The sequence below is a fragment of the Eulemur rufifrons genome, chromosome 3, assembly GCF_041146395.1.
Source record: "Eulemur rufifrons isolate Redbay chromosome 3, OSU_ERuf_1, whole genome shotgun sequence".
In the NCBI taxonomy this organism is placed as follows: Eukaryota; Metazoa; Chordata; class Mammalia; order Primates; family Lemuridae; genus Eulemur; species Eulemur rufifrons.
In genome coordinates this window covers 83,405,238-83,417,444 of record NC_090985.1, presented here as the reverse complement: position 1 = coordinate 83,417,444, position 12,207 = coordinate 83,405,238, and the positions used below count along the sequence as shown (strand labels likewise).

Below are 12,207 nucleotides of genomic sequence, written 5' to 3'. Positions count from 1 at the left end.
AAGAAATGAAACATAAAAATGCTTGTCTAAATGCAATGACAGCTCTGAATTTATTGAATTCTTGCAAATGCTATGCTTAAATGTGTTCAAAAACTCCTCCCAAGAAATATAAGCCCATGAGTCATTAGCAATTCATATACTGATTTTGAATGGCAAATATTTTAATAATTCAAAAGCTTGAGAATTTTATTATAAAGTGTCAATAAGTGAAAAATATTTTAGCTGGGCAAATGATTATGATAGCACATTTTGAAGATGAGCCGGTTTAACATGTTTGGGAAATTTGTTCATTGAAGCAAAAAGATTTCCTTCCTTAAAAAGTGGTATCAATTTTTTGTTATCTATTGTCCTTCCAAATGTTAAACCCTTCCTCGTTTTTTCACATCAAATTAAAGCGTGTAAGAAAAGCTACATATGTGTTATAATAGACATATATGCACCGCTTTATTCAATACCGCACAATATTTGAGGTTTGTGCAGCAATTCAGTGAAATGATATGAAGTAATTTCCCTACAAGAATATGGCCCTGTAGTATATTTATTTATATAGATCATACAAAAGTAATTGTTAACGATTAATTTGTAATTATCTGTTAATGATCCTAATTGCTCAGATAATTTTGGGGTTAGGAATCACACTTTCCGAATGGAACCCTGTGGCTAATAAAGTCCTAGGTACAAAGTGTCATAATTTTCCCCATGCCATAATGTTTTTCTTTGAAAACAAATCAAAACAATAATAAAAGCGCCCCTGTTATCTTGGGCTTTGCCCACAGGACAGCTGTTGTCAGTCACTACAATTTTTCAAACAATCAGCTTGTACTTACAGCGCTTACATCTGCTGCATCCACCAGTTTAATGTGCTCCTTCGAATTTTCTGGTTTAGCAAACCTCCATTCCTGACATAGTTTCGCTCCTGGCTGGGGACGCGCGAGGGCTCTCAGGCGCTCTCGTGGAGCCGCGGCGGCGCTAGTGGCAGCGGAGCGCCCCTGCAGGGGACAGCCCGGCGCGGGGGGAAGGCGCCTGGCCGCTGCTGCAGGCTCGGGCGGCCGCGCGACTGAGCGAACACGCTCTCCCCGGGAAGAAAACCGCCACAGTGGACGGCAACAGGAAGGCTTAAAGTCGGAAGTGGCACTGGAGAGTTTCTACCTCGCCCCAAACTCGGAGCCATCAGCTCCCACCGTGCTGTTTAGTAACAGCTTTGCGCGCTGCGCTCTTTCCCCAGCAAACAGCAGCGGCAGATAGCATCTGAGAAGCCCAGACAAAGAAACGGCACAATCTCATCCCTCGATTTGTTTGCGCAGCCTTGTAGGTCTGCCCACGGAGCCTCGGGGCTTTTTTTGTTTTTGCAACGCAAACCACAGCTATTCTCTTGTCCTAACCTTATTGGTTTAAATGCAACAATTGAAAGGGGCACTGCTCTGTCTGACTCAACCTTGCTGCTTTAAAAAAAATTTATTATGTAAATGAACGCGCCCCACGCTATCTGGAGAAACAGCTGTGTGAGAATAACTTCTCTGAGGTTACTGTCAACACGCACACATCCTCTTGCTGCAGGAGCTACCAATTAAGATCTTTGGGGAGTAGTTACGCGTTATCTTTTACACTTTTCCAAAACTTTTTTCAGGCCTTGAAACTTGGGGAATCAATACTTTTCAGAATTGTTTTCCTAATGTGTATCTACTCCTCTAACAGGTCTGGGGAAAATAAAAAATAGAATGGCCATTTCCATTAAGGAGAGAGAGAGAAAAAAAGCAAACGTGTAAACTATTATGAGATTAACAATGAAAGTCTGAAGGGTGATTCTACAGAGATTTCTAGAATGCCAAGTCTTCAATGAACAATTCTTTGGATATGAACCAGATAATATTTCAGTGTTAATATTTTTAAATGACTTTTGAGAAAAGATTCCTTTTATCTAGAACTTTCTTTGCAGCTGATTCTTTTAAAAAATTCTCACTAAACTTGGAATCTATGCATGATAATCTGTAACGCTCACCTAGAGAGTTGAGCTTCAGTTAAGATATTATGTTTTATGCAGATACATGATTTCAGTCATAAGATCAATGACCTAACCGTTATGTTAATTTCAAATATTTAAAGAAGGCATTACTTATGTGACTAACGACTATACTTCAGTTTGCCAACCCTATACCATAGTTCATATACAAATATTTATTTTGATACTAGTCATCATAACTAATTTTATGCTTTTCTAAAATAAAATCTTGATACTCATTGGATTTTCCTTAAAACTTTTGTCATCACCATATAATACTATTCTACTTATTTGGTCTTTTAATTAAAAAAAAAATAGCATCTCCTTTTTTTTTTAGGCTCTTGCTTGATATGAAAAAACATTCTAAAAATCACAATAACTTCTTAAATGATTTTATAATACATTTTCAGATCATCAACTAATAAAACAGACACAGTCTTACCTTTATTTTGCTAATTTGTAAATGAAAGCACCATTCCAATGCAAACAAAACAAAACAAAACAAAAAGCTTCCAATGACCAAAATTCAATACAGACTTCCCCCCTTCCCTGTGGAAGTATGCCAGCCTACATTCCCCAGAAAAGAACACTTTGTCAAACCTATGAGACAACTTAAACTGCAAACTCACCTAGGATTTCATTTTGTATAGTACCAGCAAGGGATCATGGGCTAATCATCTACCATATTTGGGAAGTCAGGTCAAAAAACAGTTGATTGCTATTGGATCTGCTCATATATGCAGCAGAAATAGAATTACGTTACCACCTACAGCACTTTCTCAGACCAGAAGTATCAGCTATTCAATATACTAACATATATACGCAGAAAATAAAATACAGTCTGTAATGGAGGTTTCTAGTGTCATCAGATAAAATGTAATGTTACATTAATTCAATCAATGATATAAAACAGTAAATGCTTTTGCAACCATATTTATTTCTAAGCTCCATAAAATAAAAAATTTGAGTTGTTGTTTGGAGAATTAAACCCTGTTTGAAACTTTAAATTCAGCTATTGTACTCAGGCTTCTCATAGTTTAAAAATTATTTTAAAAATAAAAGGGTAAAATATTATTTTTCTGATCTACGAACCACTATTTTGGCAAATCCAGAATAATACACTATATGAAATCAAAACAGCAGGAATATCATGTAAAGTATACACCCTTTATATACAAATTACTTGCCTACATTATAATCAAATTTATCATATTACATGTTTTTATACTGAAATTCAATTATTTTTATTTATATAACCAAACAAAAACCCATTAAATAAATGATGCATATAATTGTGAAGAAAATTATGAAAAACATGATGAATGTAATGTGACCACTAATTGATATACTGTAGCTCATGCTTCATAGTTATGTAACAAAGAGCTTAGTCACTGGCTAAAAGTAATATCCATGTATATATTTGCCACTTTTAAATAGTTTCCTTTTCCTAAAGCAAAATTAGATGGATTAAAAACAATGATGTTTACCCATAAATTTTGTCTGGTTACCTCTTTAGAATATCAAATATGTAATAATTACTATTGCATACAATTTAAACCAAAAATAAGGTATTCTATAATAAATAACTAACATTTAAGCCATTATTCATAAGACCCAGTTTGTAGTGTATTGTTAACTTTCTATTTCTAAGTTTTCAACAACTATAATTATGTAACTTAACCATATACTGTGCAGACTAAATTGTTCCCTAAATACAGTCACACATATTACAACAAAATTTAAGAAAATTTGCTGAATATTTTCTATTAATAAAAACAAATAATAATAGAAAACATTACTATCTGATATTTGCTGTGGAAATCTCAACACATAAACATATGAATAGAAGTTTAAAAATGTACCAATATGCTTTTTTCTTGATAAAATAAATACATAATTTTATCTGGAAAACGAAAATACTTGAAATATTCAACTGTAATGAACTGTTTGAATACCATCAATGAGAAAAATCTTTCATATATTGTATCTCCAAACAGGTTTTATCTGGCACAGCCAGCTGTTGCCTAGATGTGTGCCTGGTTATATAGAAGTCTGAAATTTGGAGAGAAGTTTTTGGTGCTTTTAGATTAACAGAAAATTTTAAGTAAAAACATAAGAAATATAAACAAATGTCCTTAATTTTTATGTGCGTGTGTTTGTGTATATATATATGTATATATATATAAAGCAAAGGCAGATATGGGACTCATTAGAACTACCTAAAAGATAACTTAGAACTTTTTTAAAGCTTCATGAATGAACAGTTGATTAATCAAATTAAACATAAAAAATAAACATTGAGAAAACCAAGGATAAAACACAGTGAATGTCCTTGTCCCTTTTCCATTCCAGTAATGATGATAATGAAGTTCCTGAATAGTTGTGAAGTTTTCCATAAAAGATGCACTTTGAAGTTATTTTTTTTCTATTTATGTTTACTTTGAAATAATTTTAGAAGTAAGCATGTATGCTATTACCTGGTCTAATGGTTTACTAATCTTTTTGTTTCTACAATTCTAGTGAGATGATTATTTCTCAAAAATAATGATATAGCAAGTTGCAAAATATATTCAGCAATTAAAGACCAATGCTTTCTCTTCAAAGGCAAAATCCTTGTCATTATTTCTTCTACATTATTAAAATCAATATCTATAAATAGTCAATATTTTGTAATTCAAACTGTTCAAAGTAGAATGACAACTAGAGTATCCCAAAATACTGTACTTCTAGTCCTTCTGTTTCCAGATAAGTTTCTTTTTCTTGTGGTCCATGCCATGGCACAACATTTCTGGCTTCTTCGTGGAACCTTTGGAACCCTATCTGGATGGCTGACATTACGATCCTTGCTGGCATTTGGAGCAGTCACTTCCATGACCTGCTCTTTCTCCACTGGCATAAGACCTACAATGACAGCCCCCCTCCCAGAAGTCTTCTGCTGAAATGCAACCAAGTAAAACATCCTCTATTTATTTTAAGAATGATATTAAATCCACCAAACTGAATGTCTACCAGTATTTTGCTAAATGTTTTCCATTCAAATTCCAACATGAATAGCTTTTAACAGTAAAGTTAAGGAGGTAATTACTAACTATTAAGTACCATGGAAAATTATTTTAATAAATATTAGTGTTTATACCTACACAATATGAAAATATAACCTATTTCCTGACTTCCTAATAATCACATTGGTTATTATATATCAAGAATAACCATTTATTTATGTAGAGTAGGAAACTTGTTATCCTATGTAGTAATGACTGCCTATAGAATGTTTTTTAAAAAAATTATTATTCTTAATAGAAAGTTTGAGCAGTACTTATTGAAACTAATAATGATAGCAAGGGCAGTGATAGACTTTTAAGAAAAGGAACTAAGATGATACAGGCACTTTAAGAAAAATATGACACAACAGGTTTTCTATTTTAAAATCAACTGATTTTCCAAAATGGCAAACAGAGTTACATTTTCTTCCTTCTGCCAAAAATATGTAAATAATTAGTCTTGGAAGCATATGTTTAATCTCAGCAATAAGCTATTTTGCTTTCTCACACTGTAAAATGGATTTCTGTTGACATGAAGCAACCTAGAAAACCCAGGTTGTCTCCTCTTCAACAATTTTTTTCTCTAAGCCATGGGCAAAACCAATCTTGTCAGCACCTCCCAAACATGTAAGAGGATCTGGAAATTTGCTTTGTGTTTTCCAGGTTTCATGACAGCTGAGTTCACAGTTTTTAAATTCTTCAGAAACAATGAATAGCTCATGGAGGAAGAAAGAGAATTAGCGTTTATTAAGTGCTAACTACATGCCAGGCGCTGTGCTAGGCATTTTATATTTTTATGAATCTTGTTTCTTAAAAATGTGGTATTTTTAGCCCTAGTAACTGCTTGTTCTGGAATCTGCCTCATTTTTCTAGCACCATCAAAGTCACTACTAAACGGCAGATGGAGCAATGAGACATTAATGTCTCCTCATTGTATCATCATTTTGGAACAAGGTGATATCCCATAAAGTTAACAAATCCAGAAAAGTATGTGATATATGAAACTATATATGTTGACATATACCAAAATTATATATTCAGTATGGAATAGACATAATCACTATACAATATCTGATTATTCCTGAGTACATACTGCAAGTTAGTTTGCAGGTTCAAAGATAAAAGTACATTAAATGATCAATAGGAAAAAAACAGTGTGAGGAATCCTTAAACTTGAAATGGTAAAATCAGGAAATATGGTTTTTTATTCATTATATATAAAAAAAAGGTGAGTTATCTTCCTAAAATAGGGATTATAAATAGTCCCAACTTTTTCTTTATACTAAAAAGGAGAAGCTGAGTCTGAGTTTACAACAAGCAATTTATATAAACAATTTGCTTCACAGTTATATCAATTTCTTACATTTTGCCTTCCTTAATTTCAGTTATCCAGTGTGATACACTTTGATCTTAGTAGCCATTACATCATAAATGCTTGATTTATCCACTGAGGAAATAATTACATTCAAAATGCACTCCAAGTTTCCTGATGCATTTGGAGGTATAAGTTTAAGTATTCAGAATCAAGAAGCTCTATTTTTGTTACAAAGGAATTACCGGCGGGTGGGGGAGGGAGTAAACCCCAAAACCTAATAACCTGTAGAAATTTTTAATTTAGCATTAACTTTTTCCCCCCTCCAGTCTCCCAAATCAGAAAAAAAAAGAGTAACCTCTAAAGCTGTTTTAGACAGAAGGTCAGAATTCAAAGGATCGGTAACTTAATCCACAGTGTGCTGCAATCACATTGCTATTGGAAACACAACCAGCAGCACCACCATTCCAGAAGTTTTTATGAAGCAATGTCAATAGGTATACAACCTGGAGGTTTCTCTCTACTGTGAGGTTTATCCAGATTCATACTTACAAGCGATCAAGTTGCCGTGGGTCTTTGAATTTTACTTTAGTGTGCTGTGGTGTGAGGAACAAAACGAGACTCTGTATTACACACTAAGGGAAACAATCGCCTCAGTTTCTTCACATACTTAAAGAGAGTACCTTTCTGCGGCCAAAATGTAAATAAGATGAAACATATTTTAGTCTTTAGATACTCATAATTAATAAGAATGCTTGTTTTAGATGGTTTAATATTTAGGGTATTATACTGATTATTTACATTTGATTCATGTTATATATTCAAAGTATAAGTGGGAGCATCCTGTGCCTTTTTCAGGGATTCTGTTTTAATATCACCAATGATCAAGTTTACCTGAAATGCAGAGTAAAACAGACTTAAGGATCTGGGGTTTTCTCAGTTAGTGTATTTTAAATGTGTACGATTCTTCATAACAACCCTGGTTGATAGAGAGTTACAGGCTGGTGGCTTGTTTTTTTAATCAATACAAGGAAAAACAAATAGTTTACCAAGAGGTCAGAGTGTCCTTAGAGGAGCCCTCTCTGCACGATTATCATTGACAACCCCGGCTGAAAGATCCGCAAAGCCCCCATTAGCTTTGGCCTCCAGGGATTGCCATTCACTTTCCTTCCTGTCCTTGCCCGCCAGGATGAGGACGACTTGCCCGGCCAGCAGAGTGGATGGAGAGGGGTAAGGAGAAGGTGAAGGACAAAAACAAAGCAAAAAGGAAAGAAAGAAGTTATTCAAGACAATAATCAGAAAACCTGCTCAAGGATCCTAGGCCTTTTTTAAAGAATGGGTGCCTTTGACTCAGAAATTCTAAAGGAAAAAGATAATGTTTTTAGATATGCAGATTTCATACGTTGTAAATTGACAGCACCATCACTAGTATACCCATCTCTTTTGTGGGGCATTATATTTGACAAACATAAAAATGAAAACACATTTAGATGACCTAACTCACCACAAATAAATGTATTCATGATTTAGTCATGAAGACTGTTAAAGAGGAAGAACCACACCTCTAGGCTCTCTATTTAGAAATTTCCAAAATCATGCCTATGACCAGCCTATGAATGACCTATACTTGAAAAAGAAAAAAGTTTTTAATGAGATATTTCACATTAAGATCTTCTTAAAATAGCATATGACAACCCTGATTTCCTACTCCATCTTTCTATAATCTTGGATTTTATATCTCTTACTGTTCAAGGCTGAAATGCTATTCTTTTCCTTAAATGTGTAGAATTATTACTATCTACAGGCAAGCATACCACTCACTAGACTAAAATAAATGTGCCAGAGAGTTGAGTGAGTTCTAATTCTGGCTTCAGCATGGGTTTTCTCTGTGCCTTTTGTTATCACATTACTTATCCTCTCAATTTGTAATCTATAAACTGGCCAGCTATAAAATGGATGCAAGGTTACACATCTTACCAAAATGGCATGGGAATGAAAATTTTACTGCTATGGTAAGCCTCACATGGACAGTAAAACAGCAACAGAAAACCAAATTTCAAATCAATTTAACTAAATGAGTATGCAATGAGGGCCCAGACAAGGCATGGTGAGTTTCCAGGGTTTAGCACAGCTTGATACACATAGTAGGTGCTTGGTAAATGTTAGTTAAATTAATACATGCACACAAGGCTACTTAATGGAACATGGCCTTGGTTTGTGAAAGAAAAATGATTTCCCTGAATTTTCTTTGCTTCTTTTTTTTCCCTTTATTTTCCTTACACATTGTTATACTTTTCTTCCATTGGAAACTCTAAAGCTGGACTGACTGGCTGGGGCATTGTCATCATAGGGGTAATTAATTTCATTCTCATGCACAAAAACATACTTTAAATACTTTATGGAACAAAACTGAGTCAATGAAACTGTGCAGGAATTTGCCATCCTGACAAGCAGACTCCAAGAGAATTAGGAAATTAGAACAGACTTGAAATCACTGCATTTACACGATATATGTATTTGAGTGGGACAGGAAAATGGAATAAAAAGTTCAGTTTCAGTATTAAAAAAACAAGCCAAGATTCTAGGCTGGGCATTATTCTATTTGAGAAGAGTGAGAATGGGGCCCCAGTCTCTGCTCGTGGGACTGCAAACTAGTAGTACAACCTCTGTGGAAAGCAATATGGAGATACTGCAAAGAGATACAAGTAGAACTACCATTTGATCCAGCAATCCCATTGCTGGGCATCTACCCAAAAGAACAAAAGACATTCTATAAAAAAGACATCTGCACTCAAATGTTTATAGCAGCACAATTCACAATTGCAAAGATGTGGAAACAACCCAAGTGCCCATCAATGCATGAGTGAATTAATAAAATGTGGTATATGTATACCATGGAGTTCTACTCAGCCACAAAAAACAGTGGTGATCTAGCACATTTTGTATTATCTTGGATAGAGCTGGAGCCCATTCTACTAAGTGAAGTATCACAAGAATGGAAAAACAAGCACCACATGTACTCACCATCAAATTGGTATTAACTGGTCAACACTTAAGTGCACATATAGTAGTAACATTCATTGGGTGTCAGGCAGATGGGGAGGTGGAGGGGATGGGTATATACACACCTAATGGGTGTGGTGCACACCATCTGGGGGCGAAGCTCTGACTCAGGTGGGGTAACCTAAACTTTTGTTCCCCCCTAATATGCTGAAATTAAAAAAAATTAAAAAAAAAAAGCCACCATACAGTATATGTTAGCTATACCCAACATATGCTTCCCTAAGTACTCTGTTATTCCAATATCAGTTCATATTTCCCTTTTAAATTCCTAGCCAAAATATTCAGAAAAATTAATTTAAAAACTTGAAAGAATACACAATAGCATGAAAGTATCTTTAAGGAAGCCCTACACCTCCTGCCTTTCAGAAATATTTCATTGTAGATATATCCACAAAGCTGTCATTTTCAAATTTTGCTGTTGGTAGGCTATTCAGAAATCTAACCAACCAAACTGGTTGGTCTATCAGTCAGTAATCAGTCAGTCGATAAATATTTATCATGAATCCAGTATGTGCCAAGTACTGTGGGCACTAGATGAAGCAGTAAACAACATAGACAGAATTCCCACAGTTAAGGAAATTATGTTATGTGGGCATAGAAGAGTGTAAATAAATTAAAAGATGGCTGACTGAACATAAAAATTTATTTTTGCTTTCTCTAGAAACCCCACTAGAGCACCAGTAAAGGGATTTTTTTTAAAGCATAAATCCCTAAGAATGAAGAAAGCAGGTAATAAGAAAACAGTAACAAATGTTAAAAGTGGAGGGGAACCCCAAACAGTCAGACCATTTTTAACTGACTTAGCAGATCTGAGAAAGCTTAATCCAAAGTTGACAGTGAGGAAGGCTGAAAATCAACCCAATTTATACCACAAAAACACCCCCTCACACACACACATCTCAGGAATTGATGGTACCAAGTACTTCTGTTAAGTGTAAGTAAAAATAGGGATAAACAAAAGGAACATTGGGTAGAAGTCAGCGTAGTGTGCAGTTAGATCCCCTTGCCCACTCTACATAGTTAGTAGATCTAGTAGACTGGGGGCTGTAGGAGAAGCCCTGGGATTTGTTCAGGAAGGAGCTGCCATATTGGAAACAGGCAGATTAAAAAACATTCACACACTGAATGCTGGGACAACCCCTTCTGCTCCCTTCCATCATAACCCTTTCCCCATCAGGGTTCCCAGATCACTGTCAGCTAGAGTTAGACCATCCAGGCAAGAGCCTGAAATTGGCTACACTGAGTATTCAGACCAGCCCAAGGGTAAGACCTAAGATACTTAATACTTGGGGGTCTCCCAAGGAAAGGACTCAATCTGATTACCCCAAAGTAAAAATCATGGTCAACAAGTCATTACACAATAATCAACTTTAAAGTGCCCCACTCTTAAATATAAGCTAATAATTAAGGATTATTAGGAGTCTGAGGAAAGCCTTTACCAAGAAATACAGAAACAAAATGAAAAATGCAACTTGTAGGAACCAGAGATCAGACAAAAGCAAATGTCAAGAAAAACAAAAATAAACTCTCATTAATATTCCCAGAGAAATAAGAGAAGATACTGCAGCCATGAAACAAGATAGGAAAATAACAGTAATGATATTTGTTTTTTAAAAAGAAGAACATCAAACAACAAAAAAGAGCCCTTGGGGAAAAAAGTGAGATAACAGAAATGTGAAATTCAGTAAGGTTTGGAAAACAAAATTGAGGAACTCTCCCAGAGAAGAGAGCAAGAAGAGATGGAAAATAGGAGAGAAGTACAGAAAATACAAGAAAATGAGTTATAGTCCTGTTGGTCCAACATCCAAATAACTGGAGCTTCAAAAAGAGAGCAGAGAAAATGAAGGCCAAAGTTTAGACCAATAATTCTAAAATTTTTCCTAGGGCATGAGTTTTCAGATTGAAAGAGCTCTCAATAGGTACCCAACAAAAAGAATAGAAACAGACACACACCAATAGATATTGTTGCAAAATTTCAGAACTTTTCTGGGAAAAAAGGCTCCTTTATCTATGAATATAAAGGAATTAATAGAATAACTGACACATCTGAACTGAACATATGGAAAGGAGAGTTAAACAAATACAGCAGAGCACAAAATTGAAATATTAAAAGGAGTCAGCAACTGAATTCAATAATTCATTGAAAAGATTATACATCATGACCAAGTGGGGTTTATCCCTTGGATACAAGATTGGTTTAACATTCCAAATCAATCAGTGTGATACATCACATTAACAGAATGAAAGATAAAAACCACATGATCATCTAAATAGGTGCAGGAAGAACATTTGGCAAAGTTCGACATCCTTTCATGATAAAAATTCTCAACAAAATAGGTATAAAAGGAGATTTCCTCAACACAATAAGGGGCATATATTAAAAGCCCATAGCTAGCATCATAATCAATGGGGAAAAACTGAAAGCTTTTCTTCTAAGATCTGGTACAAGGGAAGGATCCTCATTCTCACCTTTTCTATTCAACATAGTATTGAAAGTACTAGCAAGAGCAATCAACCAAAAAAAAAGAAAAAAAGAAAAAAAAGAAATGGCACACAAATCAGAAAGGAAGAAGTAAAATTATCCCTGTTCACATGATCCTATATGTAGAAATCCCTAAAGACTCCACAAAAAACTGTTAGAGCTAATGAATGAATTCAGTAGAGTAGCAAGACACAAATTGACATACAAAAATCAGCTACATTTTTATACTAATAATAATATACTTGAAAAAGAAATCAATAAAAATCATTTACAATAACATCAAAAAAGATGAAATGCTTAGGAACAAATT

The 12,207-nt window shown here is 34.7% G+C and overlaps 1 protein-coding gene across 8 annotated transcripts in view; it reads right to left on the bottom strand.

Moving 5' to 3' along the window:
* The window catches only part of EYA1 (EYA transcriptional coactivator and phosphatase 1), a 306,480-nt gene that overhangs the window by 153,947 nt on the left and 140,326 nt on the right, over positions 1-12,207 (bottom strand). For 4 of the 8 annotated variants that reach the window (XM_069466373.1, XM_069466375.1, XM_069466380.1 and 1 more), the window contains exon 1: positions 828-1,253. The exons of the other annotated variants lie outside the window; for them this stretch is intronic. The gene's annotated coding sequence lies outside the window, so the exon portion shown is untranslated. Of the gene's footprint in view, positions 1-827; positions 1,254-12,207 lie in introns of those variants that run through there. 8 annotated transcript variants of the gene reach the window in all.